At 41.8% G+C, this 21,862-nt stretch overlaps 1 long non-coding RNA gene across 2 annotated transcripts in view; it reads right to left on the reverse strand.

Annotated features, from left to right (window-relative positions):
- Positions 1 to 320: 320 nt before the first annotated feature.
- Positions 321 to 21,862, reverse strand: part of LOC103226240 (uncharacterized) — an 86,076-nt gene continuing 64,534 nt past the window's right edge. For both annotated transcript variants that reach the window (XR_494723.3, XR_012090056.1), the window contains one exon: positions 321 to 2,093. This is a non-coding gene — a long non-coding RNA (uncharacterized lncRNA). The remainder of the gene's footprint in view (positions 2,094 to 21,862) is intronic.

Genomic DNA, 21,862 nt, shown 5'->3' on the forward strand with positions numbered 1-21,862 from the left:
GCCAAGAAGATTCATCACTTACTTTATATAAACCCCCAAATTTCCTCCTTGAACCACTGGTAATTTTCACAGTGAGGGATACTGCTGAATATAAACTTGTTGGGTAGAATATAGAGAAAAGGCAAATTCAGAGTGATCCCACAGCATTCCCAAATGCATCTAAAATACTGGAGTCCAGGATGCAACCAGGATTTCTTGAATTCCATTTGGATCCCCATAATTCCATTCTTTTTAGAAACAGGTCATTCTTTTCTTTATTATAATGAAACATTCTTTAATAATTCTTGCCTCTCTGGTTGAAGATGCTTTTGAAAAGCAAGACTTTAGTTGTGTATTTTTTCTGGATTCCCTAGCAATATATTTTGCTGCAATCATTGAAAAATGTCATGCTCTCACTGGGGTCTTCCCAGTCAATGGTAACTAAACATTTGATTGGGAAGTGTACTTTCTGTGGACTTTTTTAGGGTCACTGCGATGTGAACAGAAGTGTAGAATATACACTTCTCCTGTTTCATTTTAAAATAGGGCTGAGAATGGAAATAATGCCTTTCTAAGTGGAACTGAACTTCAATTTTGAAGAGATGCTATAGATTTTTGAGGGACCGAGAGCATGTGTCTGGAACCCAGCATCTCCATGTGGTTAACAGCTTCTAAAATTTATCTCATGTGTTTAAGGTTTTTTGTATAACTTTAAGGGACTTCACATTTCTAACCAGTGTGTTAACACTTCCATTAAGACCACACTTACACACCCTTTTCTTACTTATGAGCAATTAAATGGTGTACTCACAAGAAAAATGTTACTTTATTTACAGTGCTGATGGAAAAATATTGGCAATGTGATAACTGTTACTATAAAAATATGATTTTTTAATACTTCTAAACTAACTTTTGAAAAAGGCTATGTCTTTTTTCTTTTTTTCAAGGCAAGGCTCTTGGAACCACTTGGTGAGTATATATTGAATATTTTACTTTCTTTTTTCTGTGAGACAGCAAAAAGTTCATCCAAATAGAACCATGCTTCTACCACATAAATCACTCAGAGAATCTGGTAACTTTCCATGTGATTCAGTTAAATCCTTTAAATCCCACAGGAGAATTTACTTGCTTTTGGCATATTTCACCATATTAGGAGGAAAACCAGTCTCCAGGGACGTGGTGGTTAATGAGAATGGGCCAAACGCAGATGTCCTAAACTCAGTTTTGTTAGCTTAGGCATTTTCAGATGGTGTTTCTCTTGGTCAAAGTTCCTTGAGAAGTTTCTTTTCTGTGGCCTACATCCCCGCTTAGGTCCCCCACAATGCCTTTAAAAGGACAGACCCTTTCCTTTTATAATTAAATATAGGATTTAAATGCAGAGGGACATTAACATGTTAAACTAAACCCAGCCTTACCTAACACGAGGATGGGTAGGTTTGAGGGCACAGCAAGAGATGCAGGGAGAGGAGAAGACATCAAGACACTCGCTGAGAAGTGGAGGGGCTGAGGGAAGCAAACCAAGTTTTCCAGCTTCTCAATTTTGCCCAAGGTTGGCCCACGTGTTAGTGGATTCTACGAGCTGAGATAGAAATCCTCTTCTGGAGGTGGTTGATATTATATGGGTTGTGCAAACTCTAAACAACTTTCAGCCAGAAGGCTTTTGCATCCTGCATATTTTTAAGTTTTATTACATAAATATGAATGCGCAATGCCCAGGAAAGAGGTGTCCTGTGTCCTAAGAAGAGTCACAGTTTGTTCATAGATGCTCAGATCATGACTCACCTGCTTTTCAAAAGACTTTTCTTTCAAGTGAATGTAAATAGGGTGGAGGAAGGGAGGGAAGGAGACAAAATCAGGGACAGAATGCCATCCACTATAAATTATATTGATGCCACAATGAAAAGAAATAGCTCCTCTGCAAGACTTCACATATTCAAGTCAACAAACGGCTAAGTGTTGTCAATATTTCCCAGTTCCACTGGTTTGAGAGTAAACTTTAAAAATCATATTGGGGCTCTCTGCCAAAGGTAGTAGAAGTCCAGCCTCTCCCAGGATCAGGCTGGTCATTGGTAATCTCCACTCCTGGACGAGTTTCAAACATCTGTACTTTCAGACTGGAGGAAATAAGGTAAGGAAGGAAACAAAAAGCAATGTTTTCAGCATGTGGCCTCTTACTGTACCCTCTTGAGCAACCTTAGTAGATCCTGATGAGACCCCCCTTCCCTTTCTTTTTGAGAATTTCTTCGATAGAAAATTTTGCATAGCAGAGCTACAGAATTTAGAGAATTTCTAAATATGTGCTTGATCTCTTTTGAAACTCAATAGACCCACTAGCAGGGAAAAGAAGAAAAGTACTGCATTCCGTCTAACCCAAGGGGGGCTTGGATCACCTAACCCAGAGTCCCCAGGGCTCATGCTGAGGCTCATTCTTCCTTAATTCAAAACATGGACTGGGTCTTGAAGGCTGAATGCGAAGGCTCAAGTTAGATAATAAGGTGCCATTTGTCCAGGGATAGAGACAAAGCAAAACAGAAGAATGTGAATAGATACCAAGGCATGCCAACGAGGGTCCTATGCTTGTCCCCTGAGTGTAGTTAGGTGAAATACTTAAAGCCTACCCCTGTGGCCTGAGACCAGGCAGCCAAAGTGGGAGAGAATTGCTCCTTCAAAAGTTAGTGCTTAAATTAACTGCCCCCATCCCCACCACAGCCCCAGGTGTTGTAAAAACTGGATTAATCTAAGGTCTTTTTAACCCCCTACTTTGCATACATATTTAAATTCTGGGGCTCCAAGCCAAAATTCCCCAGTGGACCACCTTATCCTTTGTTAATTGAAAAAATAAACAGTTTTGTGGTAGTGGAGAGGGGTGTTTTCACAGAAACGTCTTTGATGCTGAGGCTGCTTTAGGGATACATTTCCTGTGCCTTCCATGAAGTTCAGCACAAGACAGACTCAAGGACCTCAAAAAAACAAAGGGGCAACCAATAGTCAGAACCCAAAGTGTTTTCTATAAAGGCAATTGACGGGTGGTTAGACTCACCCTGGCTCAGGTTAAATCCAGGAGTGGTGAGGGGTTTGGGGAGTAACAGCCTATGCATTCAACACTGCCCAGAAGTCAGAGCTCGGCACAGTGTGGGTGTGACGAACACACGCACACCAGGCTACTGCTTCTCCTCTCTTGAAGTGGTGACAGCTTATGAAATTCTAGCTGCTACTGCTGATTCAGTGGAAGGAATCCATGGAATGTTATTGTCAACCTACTATTTCTCCATCTATACCCACCATGGGCCATGGGAAAGAAAAGTTTATCAATATTGCATTTGTTTTTATTTGGTGTGAGAGGTGGAGGGAAGCTGGCATGTGCCTATAACACACAGTTATATTAATTTGATAGGATTTAAATAAGCATGAAGACCTAGCGGAGTGTTACTTTCCCCTCTGCAAAGGATTTTTTCCAAAGGGGTGAAGAACATACATTCTCAAGGTGTCTGCTGGACCCCTATTGGCTTCTGTAGGGATGGCACTGTGTCTGAGAGGCCAAAGAAAAGACCTAGAGCCAACGAACAGAATACAGGCTTTATTGAAGACTTACCTCTCAGGTGGTCCAGGGACAGTGGACTAGGCAAGAAGACCTACTATCATTTGTAAAAAGTATGCAGTGTATACAGCATTTTGGCTTAGCAACCTCCACCTAGCAATCTCCATTTAACCCAAAACTAAGGGCCTTCCTCTCCCTACATGACCTTTTTTTCAAGGAATGGGCCAGGATTTCAGATATTCCTCATAAAGAAGGAGTGAATCTCCAGGTTGGCCACTCCCATATTCCTTAGCTTGAAACTGAAACAAAAATCTTCCTAGATCATACGGTCATTCTCTGGGCTTGCTTAAGTTGTTGCTGTCAGGTGCATCTGCCATACACATGGTAGAAAGAGATGCTTTAATGTGTGGTAAAATAAGAAGCATAGTTTTGTAGACTCTGCAACTGGATGAACTAACCTGTTAACAGGCCCACACCAGTAATCTGAGAGCACACAGTCCAGTGTGCTAGCTAAAAGCACCTGTGCTCAAGTCAGGCCACCTTGGGTTCAAATCCTGACTTCTGTCACTTAGGTGGATGACAGTCTTCAGAGTCTCTAAGAAGCAGACCCCAAGGCAAAGATTCAAGTGATTCATCATCAAAGAACTCCACAGGGAAAGTGGTAAATGTTTGAGAAACCCACTACAGAAGGAGAAGTAAAGACGTGTGATTTCGGTTGAAGGCCAGTCCCAACCTGATTCTCAGGGAGCTCAGAAGTGTAAATTGCACCCCAGAATTCATCCAGAGGCAAAGAAGCTGATCTTCTGTTCACCATTTGGTCATCAGCTAGTGGATGGAAGTTCAGTAATCAACTCCTGGATGCTTGGGTACAGGTGAGGCGACCATGGCAGCCCACAGGCAAGCCTTTGAAGAATTTTCCAACCATAAACACTTGGCAGCAAGGCACGTGGAACTGGGGAATGGGTGCAGAGCACTGGTGATCATGACCACATGGGCACTTGACAGGGGTGCCAAGGGTATTCACTGTAGTGAGTATGGACACACTTCCTAATTTCTCTGGGTCTCAGTTTCCTTCTATAGAAAATGGGGATAGGGTTGGGCCTGGTGGCCCACGCCTGTAATCCCAGCACTTTGGGAGGCCAAGGCGAGTGGATTGCCTGAGGTCAGGAGTTCGAGACCAGCCTGACCAACTTGGAGAAACCCCATCTCTACTAAAAATACAAAAATTATCCAGAGCCAGGCATGGTGGCATGTGCCTGTAATCCCAGCTACTCAGGAGGCTGAGGCAGAATTGCTTGAACCCAGGAGGTAGAGGTTGCAGTGAGCTGAGATCACATCACTGCGATCCAGCCTGGGCGACAGAGCTAGACTCCATCTCAAAAAAAAAAAAAAAAAAAAAAAAAGGAAAATGGGGATATTTGTATTAATTTAGGACAACTTTAATAATGAAATGAAGATGCCACATGTAAAATGCTCAGAACCTGACATAGAGTAAGGGTTCGATTAAACATCGTCCATGATATTCTCCTGCTAGACTACAAACTCCACAAGAGTGAGGAGAGCATCTTCCTCATTATCACTGTATCCCCACTCCCTAGAAAAATGCCAGATACAGAGGACGCACTCAGTAAATACCTGAACAGCTTTTGGTTGGCAAGAAAACAACATGGGGATACACGAGACTTTCTCAAAGATAGAGAAGTAAAGTCAATTAGGATGGGAGAGTAACCTCAAGGCAGTCCAGAAATTCTGTATTTGACAATTGGCAGAAGCAGAGTTCTCATGTGGGGAAGGGTAAGTACATGAAAGTGATCATCGATACTTACTAAAAAAGACTTTTATTTGCAAAAATCAAAATTTATTTTCTCCAAGTTTAGAGAAGGAAACAGAATAGAGTGTTCTGCACTGGCTTCATGCATTGCACCCACAAAGATCAGAGCAGTAGTTTGACCAAGTCATAGAATCTAAGAGAGGACTGTCTAGACCAGTGGTTCTCACATTTTTTGATTCCAGGGCCTCTTTACATTATTAAAAAATACTAGGCCGGGTGCAGTGGCTCACGCCTATAATCCCAGCACTTTGGGAGGCCGAGGCGGGCAGATCACGAGATCAGGAGTTCGAGAACAGCCTGGCCATTACAGTGAAACCCCACCTCTACTAAAAATACAAAAATTAGCTGAGTGTGGTGGCAGGCCTCTGTAGTCCCAGTTACTCAGGAGGCTGAGGCAGGAGAATCGCTTGAACCCGGGAGGCGGAGATTGCAGTGAGTCGAGACCATGCCATTACACTCCAGCCTGGGTGAGAGTGAGACTCCGTCTCAAAAACAAACAAACAAAAATTTACTAAGGACTCCAAAGAGCTTAGTTTATGTGGAGTATAGCTATCAATATTTTCCACATTAGAAACTGAAACTGAGAAAAATTTTAAATATTAATTACTTAACTGTAAAGTAATAATTACATGTTAAAGTAAATAATACATTTTATGAAAAATAGCTATATTTTCCAAAAGAGAAAAAAATGAGAAAATAGAGGCATTGTTTTATATATTTTGAAATTTCTTTAATATCCGACTCAATAAAGACAGCAGGATTCTCCTGTCTGCTTCTGTATTCATTCCTTTGCAATATGTTGTTTTGGTTGAGGTATGGAAAGAAAATCCAGCTTCACATAGTTATATAGCTGGAAAAGGAGGAATATGTTCCAATTTTTTCAAATAATTTTGGATATTTGTATTTCACTGTAACTCCAAAACTCTACACATTAGTTTTCATAAAGGTGAGTTGCAGAAAAGAATTTGAAACCAGGTAATTGAACATTTTATACTCCATTATATTAAATCCATTGCCTATCTTGCATTTTGGGTGTATTATTTTATCCATGCATGATTTTATAACATAATACGTTGGAAAATATTACACTGAGTTATGCAAATCTTCCCAATGTTAACATTTTTCATTTACAGTATTGTAAAATTCCATTTATAAATAATGCCACTGATCCTATCAGAAAACTCTTTAAGTATTGAGAAACTTTCAAGCTCAGAGTAAAAGTAAAAGTTTTCCAAATTCAGTTTTCAGTTGAAAGCTCAAATTTGCACTGTCCTAATTACCATTGAGACTGAGAAGCCATCCCCGACCCTCCCAGGCTGGCTCAGAGACCCTCCTGGAACAGCATCCCTTCCTGGCCTCTGGCGCAACACTTGCCACATTCTATTGAGATTATCTACTTTGGTCACTGTGTCTCTCACTAGACCATGAGCTCCTTCCAAGCAGAATTATGTCTTCTATCTCCTTGTCCTTAGTACCTCACACATAAACATTACTCAGTGAGGGCATGATTGAATAAATCCCTGGGAGTGATGAATGCAATGACTACAGGAATCTGTCTCACATTCCCAGACAGGAGATTTTGTTATCATGTAAATCCTATGCATGATTGAAAATGTAAGCCAAGCTGAAGTTGCCTTACAAACATAGATGTCACAGGGGTGATGCAAAAACACACACCAAAGAAATAAAGGTCGGTCTGCCTCTGGGGCAAGGGCCCAGAATAAAAAGGCCAAATGGAAGGAGGAACAAAAGACAGACCCTGTGAAGCGGGCAGCAGAGTGGGTGGGTCATACATGGGGCATGAAACCATTTGTGGGGGAAGGGAATAGAAGGAGGTTTGAAAGGAGACAGAAAATAAGGAATGGGAAGCACAAGTCCAGCCGGAAGGAAAGAAGAAAACAGGAGGCAACAAGACTAAAGGATGGCAGAAAAGTTGAGGAAGAAAAGAATAACCAGAGCCCAGCCCTCACTGGGCAGCCACAGACAGAATAAGAAAGGGGCAGAGACAGTGAGGAGAGGTGGATGTGAGCACAGCAGATGGACAGCAAAGAGAATACTTTGAGATATTTTTTGTGCAGAATTGGTCTACCCCCTAAATTCCTCACAGTCTCACCCCACCTCCTGGCCCCAAATTCATGTTTACTTGTGCAATGAAATTGTGTCTCTGCATTTGTCTACACTGGAGAGAAGGCCTTCTCTTACCCAGATATTTTTCTACTCACTTTCAAGAAGCCCTGAGTGACCTTTTCTGTAGGACCACATTTGCAACCATCTACATTTGGTCCATAAAGATTTTGTGTATTTCTCCTCTGTGTCCAGGACCCAGTGGTTATACCAGAGAATTTTATCCCCGAGCCCTGCCTGACAATACAACAAAACTGACGTCAAGGACGAGTGAAGGGACAATGAACCAGACAGTCTATAACCAGCATGGAACACTACTGTATGAGTCAGTGTCTCCCGATGAACATCTGTTACATAGGATCGTAATAGCCATGGCATGAGAATAAGTTAGGGACACTCAGGGTTAAAGAAAATTCAACAGGCTTCTTTATTGCAGGGATTCTCAAAGGTAATCTTCACATTGGGAAGACAGCACACTGTATTTCCCCAGTTTATTTACGAACAAGACTTTTTTTGCTGAGCAACTGTCTCCCAGGATAAGCCCCTGAAGACTACAGTTTGGAAACATTAGTATAAACTCTAATGGCAGAGAGAGGGTCTGTGAGGCCTCAGAAGCTCCTGGACAGGTTGGAAAGCCACAGACTTAAAATAATTTCTAACAAGTGTTAAGATACTTCTGTTCCCTTGGGGTCCCTTCTGCAAATTTCCAATAATCCATTAACCTAGAGTCAGCTTTTCAGGTTAGGTTATTACCACCATAGACAGACCAAGGCAGAGATGAAGTCCAAGGCTAGAAAACATCAGAGGGAGTTCTTCCCCATGCCAGGTGCACCCTCTCCCAGGAGCCTGCATGGCTGGCTCTCTTTCCTCCCTCACATCTCCTCAAAGTTCAACATTATCTCTTGACTGGGTCCTTCTCTGACTGCCCAGTCTAGAATTACAGACCCATGCCCCCATGCTCCCTGTCTCTGCTGCATTTTTTTCCATCCTCCTTCTCAACATCTAACATTCTGTATTATTTATTTATTTATTTTGTTTCATTACTGTCTGCCTCTACCAGAATGCAGGCTCCACAAGGGCAGGAATTTTCATCTCTCTTGCTTACAACCGAATCTCCAGCATCAAAAGCAATGTCTGGGGCACATCAGCCACTCCATAAATCTTTGTTGAGTGAATGAATAAATGAATACAAGAAAGAAGGAATGCTGGGTTTTTAATTGAGGTTATGGAGCATGTTCCACATTTCTTTGTCACATCCCTCCATCCTCCAGCCTCTGAGCCTCTGGGTCTCAGCAGGCTAAGCAGTCACGGAGATCACATTCTGATCCTGTGACACGGCCTCCACTTCAGCCCTCTCAAGCCCTGGGTGTTTGGTATCCTGGAGGTGACACAGCAGCAGACTTTGCGTTTCCAAGGCTTTGTCACTCAGCGACATCACACAGTCACCCACAACAGGCCAGCTTGCAAAATTGTTAAGGAGCCTGAGGATATTATTTTCATTTCCACACAAACATAAATGATCAGATATAAATGTGGAGCTGCTGCTCTGGAAAATAACCATCAACCATCAAGGCAATGTGGCATAGTTTCCTTAATATTCCTCCAAATACTCCATATTTAGGGTATGTGCTAATTTCTCTCTCTTATAAGCAACTATTATTATTTTTTTTTTTTTTTGATGGATGCTCACTCTGTCACCCAGGCGAGTACAGTGGCGTGATATCGACTCACTGCAATCTCCGCTTCCCGGGTTCAAGTAATTCTCCTGCCTCAGCCTCCCAAGTGGCTGGGATTACAGGCACCTGCCACCATGCCCAATCAACATTTTAGGATATAATCTTTTACATTTAGTTAATGTATTTGTGGAACATATTTAAAAACATAAGTACTGAATCAAAATTTATGGACCTTTTCAGTCTTTTAATACATAGTTCTAAATTTCTTCCTAAAAGAATTAACAGTGAAGGACAACACATCATTTTCATGCAACGGATATTTTAATTTCATGTAAAAGAATACCAACATTTTAGGCAGGAATTTACATTCTCCTTTGAGAATGTAAAGCCCTTATCTTATTCACTGTTTAATCGCTACAGCCTTGTGCATAACTGATGCTTAATAACTATTTGTTGAATAAATGAAACAATACTGATGAACTTTTATTGAGTTTTCGGATCAATTTCTACACAAGGCAATTTTTTAAATTCCAAACTTTTTCTTATTATTTATGTTACCAATATTGTCTTCATCAAAGTCAATTCTTTGAGCTTAAATTGCATGATCAATTTTTGATTAATCAATAAAGATTTTTTTCTCTGTATTAAGCATTGCAAATTAAAGCCATTGTCTACTACAGATTTTATTCTGTGATTATTTATTTCCATCAAGTTCAATTTCCTGAGGTCAATTATTCAGATTTACATTTTAAAAGATGTTTGTTTTTATTCTTCCATCAATTTTAGTCAAAACCAGTGTTACCATGTATAGTTTAACTATGAACTATTTTATTTTATTTTGAGTATTTCTTACTTAAGTTATTCATTTTTGGTGAATTTTTGTAGTTTTTAATCTTACAAACAAGAAGTGACTTTTTAGGCAGTTAATCATACAACACTGAATCTTTAGTAATATATAGTATGAATTGAATAACAGTTTTTATTTTATTAAACTATCACAAAATCGTGATTCCTCTCAGATCCTGGAAGGTTGTTCTTTTATGAAAGTACCCTATCACCCTCAAAATCTTCTCTCGACTTTTGTGAATTCTGAAAGTTGCTATGGTAAAGTCAACACGTCCTTGGGTAAAAATATAACGAGTGCAAACATTGGGGTCAAAATGTTCTGCTTTGGATTAGAAAAGGCTCAATGTAAGATGTTAAATTTCAGTTAGGCATGGAAGAATAATTAAGATTTGCTGCCAGAAGGAAGGAATACAGATGGTTTTCATGCAGCTACTTTGCTCCGTAACTTTGACTCCACCATTTGACCAGGTGGTAGTCTGATCCCACCCTTCTAGCCCATTTTGACTCATGTTTATGTATTTTTCATCCAAATTTTGCCAACATTGACAAATCATTTTCTCATAAAATCTTTCTTGGATGAAATGTATTTTCTGAATCAAATGCTATTAAATCATTTTACTTCTTTTAAATTATATACCACACATTTAAACTTTTTAAAATAGTTTTTCCATTTTCATTTTTGTTCTGAAGTTTTATCAGATTATTTTCCTTGTACGATTTAAGATTTTGTGCAACACTTTTTTATTATTTTTAAAGAAAAAGGGTTTAATTGACTCACAGTTCCACATGACTGGGGAGGCCTCAGGAAACTTACAATCATGGCAGAAGGCACCTCTTCACAGGGCATCAGGAGAGAGAATAAGAGCCAGCAGAGGAAATGCCAGATACTTATAAAGCCATCAGATCTCATGAGACTCACTCATTATCATGAGAACAGTATGAGGGAAACCGCCCCCATGACTCAATTACCACCACCTCGTCCCATCCTTGGACACTTAGGGATTATGGAGATTATAATTCAAGGTGAGATTTGGGTGGGGACACAGAGCCAAATTATACATTTTCAACTGAGCTACTTTTTTGTGCTGGGCACTGTTCTAGATACTGGGATATAGGAACAAATAAGACAGATACAGATTCCGGCACTCATGGAATTTAATATTGAATCATGAATCAGGGCTTTGTTATTGCCTAGAAATAATTTTAGCATAATAATCTCTTCCTATGTGAGTTTTCCTCTTGAGGCCACTATTTCTAACAAGTTCAATGTTTTTGCTCCAATTTTACTTATTTAGTTTTGGTTAAGAAGACTTGATTCTTCTATCAGTTTTTTTGTTTATTCATCTGTATCTTGCCATGTAAAATTTTAGTTGTGGACAGTTTTATTTCATGTTGGTTATTTCAAGTCTATTTTTTTCTCCTGAGCCAATTTTTGCAGTATCCAATATGACCAACTTGATATGGTCTTTTAGATGATTTTCATTTATAACAAGTTTTACCACTTGTAGATTGTGGCCATTGTCAGTTTTATTTTGTGTTGATAATTTCTGAAAAGACAAAATTTTCTCAAACTACTCAGTAAAAGAGCCCTTTGGGTTAAATATGCAGTGTCAAAACTTCAGAGTATACATATTTTTAAATCCTTATCAAAATAGTCTGATTTTGTGAATTGTGATTCTAGACTTCTTATTTTGAAAGAATGGAATGAGAAAACATGAGTCATGGATGTTTACAATGGCACTTCTTAGATTTTGATGTGCACATGAATAATGTGGGCTCATGATAAAATGCAAATCCTGATTCAGTGAGTCTGGGTAAGGCCTGATACTAGGCATTTCCAACAACTTCCCAGGTGATATCGATGCTGCCAATCCATAGGCTGAATAGCAAGAAGCTAGAGTGTGTGCTTTGTGGTTCAGCAGGCCTGGATTCTAGTCCCCTGTTGGCTGTCTAATCTTGAAAAAGTTACTTAACCTCTGAATCTGGTTTTTTTTTTTTTTTCATTTGTGAAATGAAATGGTAATAAAATTACCTATCTAAGGGATGTGCTGTCAGGAGCAAATAAGATGAGTTATGTAAAACGTTTAGCACAGGACCTGGCACCTAGTAAATTATCAATGATAACTAACCCTTGTTAACTGATGGGTGAAAGCACACAGCAGGTTCAGGGAATGAATGGTAAGGGCTTTGACGTGGCATAGAGCCTGGCTACTGAAAGTGTGGTCCTTGGACCAACAGCATCTGGGAGCTTGATAGAAATACAGAATCTCGGACCCCATCTCAGACCTATGAATAAGAATGTGCATGTTAAGAAGATCCCCTGAAGATTTCTAGGCACCTTACAGTTGGAGAAGTGCTGGCACCATATTTAAAGACAGGGGCTGGAGGCAAATCTGGAAGGGCAAGAAAAGCCAGATAATAAAGGGCCTGATTTACCTACTAAGGATCTTGAACACTTTTTTTTTTTTGTGTGTGTGTGTGTGATAGAGTCTCGCTCTGTCACCCAGGCTGGAGTGCAGTGGTACAATCGCTACTCACCACAAATTCCACCTCCCGAGTTCAAGCAATTCTCCTGCCTCAGCCTCCTGAGTAGCTAGGACTATAGGCACGTGCCACCACGCCCGGCTAATTTTTTTGCATTTTTAGTAGAGACGGAGTTCCACCATGTTGGCCAAGATGGTCTCGATCTCCTGACCTCGTGATCAGCCCGACTCAGCTTCCCAAAGTGCTGGAAATACAGGCATGAGCCACCAAGTCTCAGCAATCTTAAACTTTTTTTTTAGAGGACTGTGGGGTGGCAAATATCCACACTTCCTACTCTCCCCTGCATCCCCTTCCCTCCCTGCACCTTGTCCCCTCTCTCCCCAACCTCCTGTCAGGCATTGTTAATCAATCTTTCCAACTCTTTCCAGCCGAGCCTCTGTTCATCCTCATGATCCTTACTAACACAGTGCCACAGGCAGGGCACTATCAAAGGATCCAAGTTGACGGAAATGAGAATTTGCCATCACTGAAAGAGACCAAAGGGAGCCATTAAAGACCTTTAAAAGGGAAAAATGAGATAACATGTGTAAGTGCTTAGACAGCGCCTAGTACCCAGTAAGCACTCAATAAAGAGACGTCATCATTATTTCTGTCTAGCCTAGCAATATTGTCAACATTTGTTGTGCCAACATTTTCACCAGACAGCGAGTAAATGAGAAAATGTAAGACAATTAATTAATGTTTTTGGTATTACAATGCCCATTTTTATGTGAAATGATGCAAAGAGTAGACAATTTTTTTTTAATTTTCATATGACAAAATGAAAACTTTAGCAATTCCATGTTCTCTTCTGCCCATTTTCTGTGTTGTTAAAGAATGACACTGTGAAGACCCGCAGGTGATGAGGGTTTATGTAGATGGGCCGTGGGTAGTTGGGTGTCTTTGTGCTGCTGAAAACTCCTGAGCAGAGTGGACCAGCCCTTCTTATTGTTCTCCCTCTCCTCACCCCACAATGTCTGCTTTTGAACAAGAGTGAGAATGTTTTCTCTTGCAAATTATGAAAGTTCTCCCTCTTACCATATCACACCAGGGTTCACTCTGCACTTAGAGGAGTAGTGTTGACAAGAAGGAGTGGGAGCCCATGACAAGAGTAGCAGTGGTGGCAAAAAGCCATCTGGAAGGAGTCAGCTCCAGCTGTCCCCATGAAATCTGCTCAGGCAGCAGTGTTTAAGAGGGAGAGGGTAGAGTCTCCCTATCAGCAGCCCTCAGACAGAGGCTAAAATGGGTAGGATTAGCAGAGTTCAAGGACCCAGAGTTGAAGAGGGCTGCTTAGCATGAGACGACCCGAGAGAACTTTTCCAATGTGAGCATCAGACTTTTGGATGCAAGTGAACTGCTGGCTCCATTTTCTGGAGGCTGCACTGCACCAGGATACCCTCAGTGCTCAGAGCCAGCACTGGCTTTGAAATGCATGTGCTTCTGCTTCCAAGCGTTCGGCTCTCCCTGAGCGCTCACTCAGTGATTCAAAGACCAAACTGTTCTAACAAGCCCAAGAACCAAAGCCCATTGAAGTTTAAAGCTCCTCATGTTTAAAAACATTTTGTATTTACTGCCTTTTTATTTTTTAGATCAAACACAGGAATCTGTATCCTGTAGTAAACCACCCACTCCTTCTTGCTATACTCCCTGGTGTCATGTATGGAGTTGCACTGCCATCTGATTCTAGAACATTAATATGCAAATCGAAGAAATAACAATGCCACATAGTGAAATACAGTGTTATGGGTAATTCTTTAACTGGTCTCTTCTTGGCAGAGCAACTCGAGAGAGAGAGGGGAACCACAGTTCAGAGCTACAACATGTGGGGATGAGACAGCAACCCCATTTAATACCACACTGTATGCCATATTTCCAATGGGGGACTTCCTTGACTTCTTTTTGAATATTCAATTTACTCAAGCTCATCATTAATTCACTTTCAAAGTGTGATATCAACAGACTTCCCATAGAAACATCTCTCAAATAATGAAGGCTTTGGTTCTACTGGGTTGCTTTGAAATGGCAGCCCTTACAAACATGATTAAAAGTCTCCATTGCAGCTTATTACTGATGAATAAGATTTTGTACTTATGCATATGAGGCCTTCTGCTGAGAAAGGTTTCAAATTCTGTTCCCAGTGAAGCTCAGGGCAAATATCACCACTTCCCATCATGAGCAGATACGCTAGGGCTGGTCTATGTGGCCAACAGAAGCCATGACTGAAAATAGAAAGTATTTTAACCTTTTACCAAAGGATCAAAAAGAAAAAGGAAAAAGAAATAGTGCTGACCACCTTTCAGCTGTTTTGCTGTATTAACAATGTCTTTTGTTTTCTGTATTCTGATGCTTTGACATCTGGGGCTTTGCTCACCCTAAAGAGACCACCCCTCCCAGGGTTAGCCAATTCCTAGAGATAGTAAATGACTCAGCACAGAGCACTTTTAAATACAAACCAACCACTCCAGAGGGCCAGCCATGTCCTTTATAAGCATCTCGCAGTTCAGGCTATCATCCACCTCCCCTAATCACCCCAGGGCCAGGTACCAGACAACTAGGGACAGTCCCTATGCCCCAGAGTCTGCTGAAATTGTTTCAATCAGCCAGTCCTCAGCCTGTTTACCCTGCCTTGCCTGTTCCTTTTCACAAAAACACAGTGAAGGCCTCTGCCCCCAGTGCTCTCCCACCTCTGCCTCCTGACTGACCCCATCACTGACCTGTGCACCCCCCATGACATGGCATACCCCTTCTCTTGGGATCTCTGAGTAACACACTCTCTTTTTAATAGTAGTCATCTCCTGTTGTGCTGGTGTTACCATACCTCAAATTTTCTATTAACTTCATAGAAATTTATAACTATTTTAAAACATAGTTATAAAGCATAGACTTTATAGTGCTGGACACCTTGTTTGCTCACCAGGTGACAGCAGTACATCTCTAGTTTTTTTATTCCCCAGTTCTTCCAGTGAGCACCTGTCATCCTGTTTCCCCATAGCCTTTTTTCCCTATGCTCCCACTCCTGGCCAGGATGGTTTGTGTCAGAGCTGCTACTCCCATTAGGCAATACATTGACATTCGGACAGCTTCAACCTCAACACCTCCCAGGTATCCCTGGTCGCCAGTTTGAGAGCCAACTCTGAAGCTGCTCACTGCAATTACTTCTGCCAAAGATTTGGGTTTATTTCATTTTATCCTTGGGGTGATTACAGAGATGTTGTTATACCTCCCTATCTGGAAATTCCTTAGAAGCCTCTGAAAATGACCCCCATTCTATGGATATTGAGGGTTCTTGGATTGGTAAAGAAAAATATTTCTCTCCTTCCTTCCCCAAACAGTTAATTTCTCTGGGGCCTTATTTCCTTTGAGAAAGAGACCTCTGCCACCAGTGTGAGAGAGTGGAGAGATTCATTTTCCTCTATTTAAAATCTCATCATGTGCTTGTTCTCCTCTTGGATGATTTGGTAACAATTCTCTATACAAAGAGGACCCACATTCACATTCAGTTTTATAAAGCCCAAGGTAACTGCTTTTAAAAGGCATGCAGGGTCCAAAAGCTCTTTTGTCACTGAACTTGAGATATGCAAGAAGATGCTTGGCTTCAGCTCCCCTTCAGCCCCCACCCTCCAAAGAAAAGAAACAAGGAAAGATTTTTTTTTCCAATGCTAAACTTGTATCACAGGATTTGGGAGTCTAAGGTGACTTCCATGTGTAGGGTTCCTCCCCTTATCTATGTTTCTGTACCTTATGGCCCATCTACTCCCACCCTTGTTTTTGTGCTGCTAATAAAGGCATACTCAGGACTGGGCAATTTAGAAAAGAAAGAGGTTTAATTGGACTTACAGTTCCACATGAGTGGGGAAGCCTTACAATCATGGTGGAATGCAAGGAGGAGCAAGTCACATCTTACATGGATGGCAGCAGGCAAAGAGAGCTTGTACAGGAAAACTCCCCCTGATGATAACCATCATATCTCATGAGACTTATTCACTATCACTAGAACAACACAGGAAAGACCTGCCCCCATGATTCAGTTACCTCCTACCGGGTCCCTCCCACAACACGTGGGAATTCAAGATGAGATTTGGGTGGGGACACAGCCAAACCATATGAACCCCTAACATGGTTGCCTATTTCTCTGTAATATTTCACCCAAAATGGAGGCAATGTTCAAGCCACAATAAACATAACTCAATAATATAGGAGAGAAGAAAGAAGAAAACATAGAATTGATCTAGCTGCTCATTATTGCAGGGCTTTTGACTAAATTTGGGTTTGATCTGGGAGACTCAGGCTCCCCAGAGACAATATGCCTAGGTTAGATGTTTGGCATCTCTGGGAAATAATCCCCAACCTCTTTCTCCATGCACAACCTTAGAACCAGGAAGCTAGAGAGTGAATCCTTCCAACCACCTTAGCTGATGTTCTTAGTACTCTCCCATGGCCCCATTTCCTCCTTATCTCAGGGTCCCTGGCCTAAATTACAACCTCACAGAGGAATGCACCTGTGCTTCTCTGACAGAAGGTCTTTGCTGCTACTTCACAGGCCAAAAGTACAAGGGAATTATGCTCCCCATGAATAGCCCTCAACAAAAAAATGAATGGGTATTGGTACTTTCTACCCCAGGTGTGCTCTACTCTGGATCCCAGAGATCCACAGCATGACTAAGCTTTAGATTCCCAGTAGTAACTTGCTTGATGATGAACCCTCATCTTGGCTGCCTTTCCTCCCTGCCTCACTTTCCCACTCTCCTACCAGTGTTTCCTGGGATCACCTCCATTAATGTCCTTATCTTAGTATTGGCTTCTGGAGGGACAGATGAAGACATCATTTGTGAAAGAGATCAATTGTTTTGCTAAAAGCTCTCCTTTTCCAAAATAAGAGGTGAATTTTGATGGAGTCATTAATGTAAAAAGTAGTTATTGCACATATCACATGTGCCAAGGCCCCTGCTCACTGCTTTTGCTTAGAAAGCCAGGCTCAATCATATTCTTCATCTTCTCATAGACTCAAGGGAAGTGGGGAATAATGATGAAAAGTCAAGGCTCCAGAGTCAGAGCACCTGGGATTGGATCCCAGCCCTAACCCTTGCTAGGTGTGCAATTTTGAATAATTCATTCTCCAAGTCTCCAAGTCTTCATTTCCCTCTCTGTAACATGGATAAAATAGTTGTGTCTATCTTAAAAGATTTAAATGAGATAACTTATGCAAAGCACTGAACACATCATGTGGTGTGAAGCACGTGCTCAATAAGTGGCAGCTTTTCTTATTGACCTTCTAGTTTCAGTTTAAATGACCTCTCCTTGGGGAAGCCTTGCCTGACCTAAGAGCAAGGCTCTCTCATATGTTCCCACAAGTTCCCTGTTCTTCCTCTGTCATAACCCTCACTGCTCTTTATTTCAATTATGTGTTTGATGCCTGTAAACTGTGATGTTTCATTGTCCAATGAGAGCAGGCACCTTTTTGTCTGCTTTGTGCCCTCATATATATAACATAGGTATGCATGAGTGTATGTGTTTGTGTATTTGTGTGCATTCGTCTCCTGTGGCTGCTGCAACCAATTAGTGTCCTGCAAACTGACTGGTTTAAAACAACAAAAAATTATTTCCTCACTCTTCTGGAGACTAGAAGTCCAAAATCAGTGTTTGCAGGGCCACATCCCCTCTGGAGGCTCTAGGGGAGAACCTATTCCTTGGCCCTTCCAGCTTCTGGTAGCTCACAAGTCAAGTATCCCTTGCCTTGTGGCTGCATCACCCCAATCTCTGCCTTTGTGGTCACACTATCTTCTATTCTGTGTCTGTCTTGTCTGCGTGCCTCCTATAAGGACAATTGCACTGAATTTAATCAAGGATGATTTCACCTCAAGATCCCTAATTTAATTACATAAGCAAAGAATCTTTTTCCAATTAAGGTCACATTCAGAGGTTCTGGGGACTAGAACATGGATATATCTTTTGGGTGGCTACCACTCAGCCCACTTCTATATACATATCTATAATATACATACTGAATATATGTTTAATATAGCCATACATATATCTAAGGTAGTGTGTGTGTGCACGTGTGTGTGTATTCTCAGTGTGTAGCACAGAGTGGTTCACATCATGAATGTGCAGTAATTATTTCTTGAAGGAACAAATAGACAGACAGAACAGGGTCCCTGCCTTCTAAGAATCACAAAAAACTAATGTCAAAAATAGACAAATATAGCTGGGCACAGTGGCTCAGGCCGGTATTCCCAGCACTTTGAGAGGCCTGAGGTGGGCAGATCACAAGACCAGGAGTTTAAGACCAGCCTGGCCAACATGGTGAAACACCATCTCTACTAAAAATACAAAATTAGCTGTGCATGGTGGCACACACTTGTAGTCCCAACTACTCAGGAAGCTGAGGCAGGAGAATGGCTTGAACCCGGGAGGTGGAGGTTACAGTGAGCTAAGATCGTGCCACTGCACTTTAGCCTGGGTGACGAAGTGAGAACTCCATCTCAAAAAAAAAAAAAAAAAAAAAAAAAAAGTAGACAAATTTGTGGAGAATATGCTACTATTCACAAAATATGTAATTCCCTCACAACGCTCCTCCAGCATCAACAAATAACTCAGGAGAGCGCCTTAACTTGGTAAAGCTGTGACTACTTCTAGAAGCACTACTCTTTTCAGGTCACAGCTTGCCTCCAAAATTTCCCTGGAAAAAAACACAATAGGCCTTTTACTTCCTAATTAGCAAGATCCTGTCCAGAATATTCTAGCACTTCAAAGAAGCTTTCATTCACCAAGGTTTCTCTAAAGAAACCCTAGCCCCCGACTGTTCACAGCTTTTCATTATGAAACTGGGGGCAGTAGGAACCCTCCTGTTTCCTTTTCCTCAACATATAATATTTCTCTCATGCACCTTTGCCAAAAATGGCACTTCAGAAGATCTAAGAGGGGAAAAACAGCTGATCGTTGCCAAGAAAATCACCCATCTTGGCCACACACTCTCTGCAGCACAAACAGGGAATTTGCCTTTCACGCCTTTACTATTTGATAAAGGCAGATCTGCACAGATACGGGCTGGCTTCTATGGAACACTCTGTTATTTGGAATTGTCACTTTGACAGTGGCCATTCCACTTAAGTCACTGGGTCATCCGAAGGTCATAAGGAGGTGTGGTTCTTTCTCCCATGTCTCAGCACAGAGAAAAGACGGGGGCACCCAAGGAGGTGGTGTCTGAGCTCGAGTCACAGCCATAGAAGCCCTGGTCAAAGATCACCTTGCGGCCGGGCGCGGTGGCTCAAGCCTGTAATCCCAGCACTTTGGGAGGCCGAGGCGGGTGGATCACGAGGTCAGGAGATAGAGACCATCCTGGCTAACATGGTGAAACCCCGTCTCTACTAAAAATACAAAAAACTAGCCGGGCGTGGTGGCGGGCGCCTGCAGTCCGAGCTAGTCGGAGGCTGAGGCGGGAGAATGCCTTGAACCCGGGAGGTGGAGCTTGCAGTGAGCCGAGATAGCGCTACTGCACTCCAGCCTGGGCCACACAGCGAGACTCCGTCTCAAAAAAAAAAAAAAAGAAAAGAAAGATCACCTCGCACCTGACCTCCAGTCACTGAGGCTCCAGATGGTCATAATTTTCTTGTTTTCCCAATCAGGTTTGGAACTGAATCAGTGTCATCATCTCCTCCCCGTCCCAACCCCCTCCATCATGGGACTTTCTGAGGCCAGCTCCTGCCATTTTCTTCTGTGGGTCTCTGGCACCCTGACCTTGGTGCTCAGGCTTTCAGAGGAGGAGCCATCAACTTTCCTGTGCTGTGGCATGGCACACAAATGCCATGGGATGGGGACAGTGCATCTTGCTTTTCATTATGAAGAATCTTTCTATAATTACAAAAGTTGAGTGTAAAATAAAAGTGTCAAAAAAGGTAAAAAAAATAAAGTAAAATCAGTTATTATCCTACTGTTCAGAAACAACCACGATTACCATTTGATGACAATATTTTTTACTGCAACATAAGCTTCACTTAATACATATTTTCATTTGGTTTTTCTTTACTCTTGCAAAATCGGGATCACATAAACAATGGATCTCAGTGAACCTTCAAAAGAACCTTCACAAGTTTATTAGGTGATATTAATCGCTACAGTAAAAGCAGGAGCTTAGACAAGGAAGGTGAGAAGAGGTCAGTCGGATGCAGGCTCAGATGGTACGAGAGGCAAGGCAAACAGGGACAGCCTGGCTTCTGAGCCCAGCAAACCTAGCAGGTCAGAACCTTCCACTTATTGGCTCTGTGAGCTTAGGCAGGTTCCACAACCCCTCTGACCCACAGCTTCCTATCTCTAGTGCATATAAAATGATTAGCATCATACCTAGCAGATAGGTAAAAAATATGAATAGTATTAGTACCCTTCTCCTTCTGAATGGCAATGTGCTGCCCACAGAGACTTCAACCACTTCCTCGGGGTGAATTTTTATTCCCAAAGAATAAATGTCAATTTGTGTGATAATTATCTATTGCATTGGTCTGCTTGGGCTGCTATCACAAAATACCACAGCCTGGGTGGCTGAAACAACAGAAATCGGTTTCTCACATATCTGGAGGCTGGGAAGACCAAGATCAAGGTGCCAGCTGATTCCATTTCTGGGGAGGGCTCTCTCCCTGGCTTGTAGATGGCAGCCTTCTTACAGTATCCTCACATGGCAGAGACAGGGAAGCAAAGATTTCCATAGGATTAGTACGGCCATCTATGCCTCTACCCTTTTGACATCATTTAATTACCTCCTTAAAGGCCCTATCTCCAAATAAAGTCACACCAGAGGTAAGGACCTCAATGTATGAATTGGAAGGGAAGGCAGAGAGACATGATTCAGTCCATAGCACTGATTAATATTAATAAGGCAACCCTAATACAATAGTCTTCTCCTGCAGAGAAAGGCAGTATGATGCTTCTAACCTATGGGTGAGTTGGACGTATCATGAAAAAAGAAGAGGGCAGTATGAGTCTTCTCCAGTGCCATGAGAGAAGCCTCATGAATCTGCTCCCTCAGGCCAACAGCATTTCTTCAGGGCCCCTGTCGATGACCCAAGGAAAGCGCTGTTCGCTTCTGTAGCCTCCAGGAAGAAGTCTTGAGGTGAAAGCTCAGGGATTTAGAGTTCCTTACTTGAGATGAAGAATTAACATTAACTCCATCTTAGAAAGTTAAGGCAACTTTCCCCGCCAGTTATTGGAGTGTTTTTCTAGTCTTTCCTGTAGCTGGTTGGTGGGTGAGGTTGCTGAGGAAGACAGGAATTCCTTCTAACTCCAGTGGGAGGGAATGAGGCATCTTGACTCACCCATTCCTTTCCTCCGCTCTTCCACTCTGAGGCATAAACA

This window comes from Chlorocebus sabaeus, chromosome 21 (assembly GCF_047675955.1).
Source record: "Chlorocebus sabaeus isolate Y175 chromosome 21, mChlSab1.0.hap1, whole genome shotgun sequence".
Classification (NCBI taxonomy): domain Eukaryota; kingdom Metazoa; phylum Chordata; class Mammalia; order Primates; family Cercopithecidae; genus Chlorocebus; species Chlorocebus sabaeus.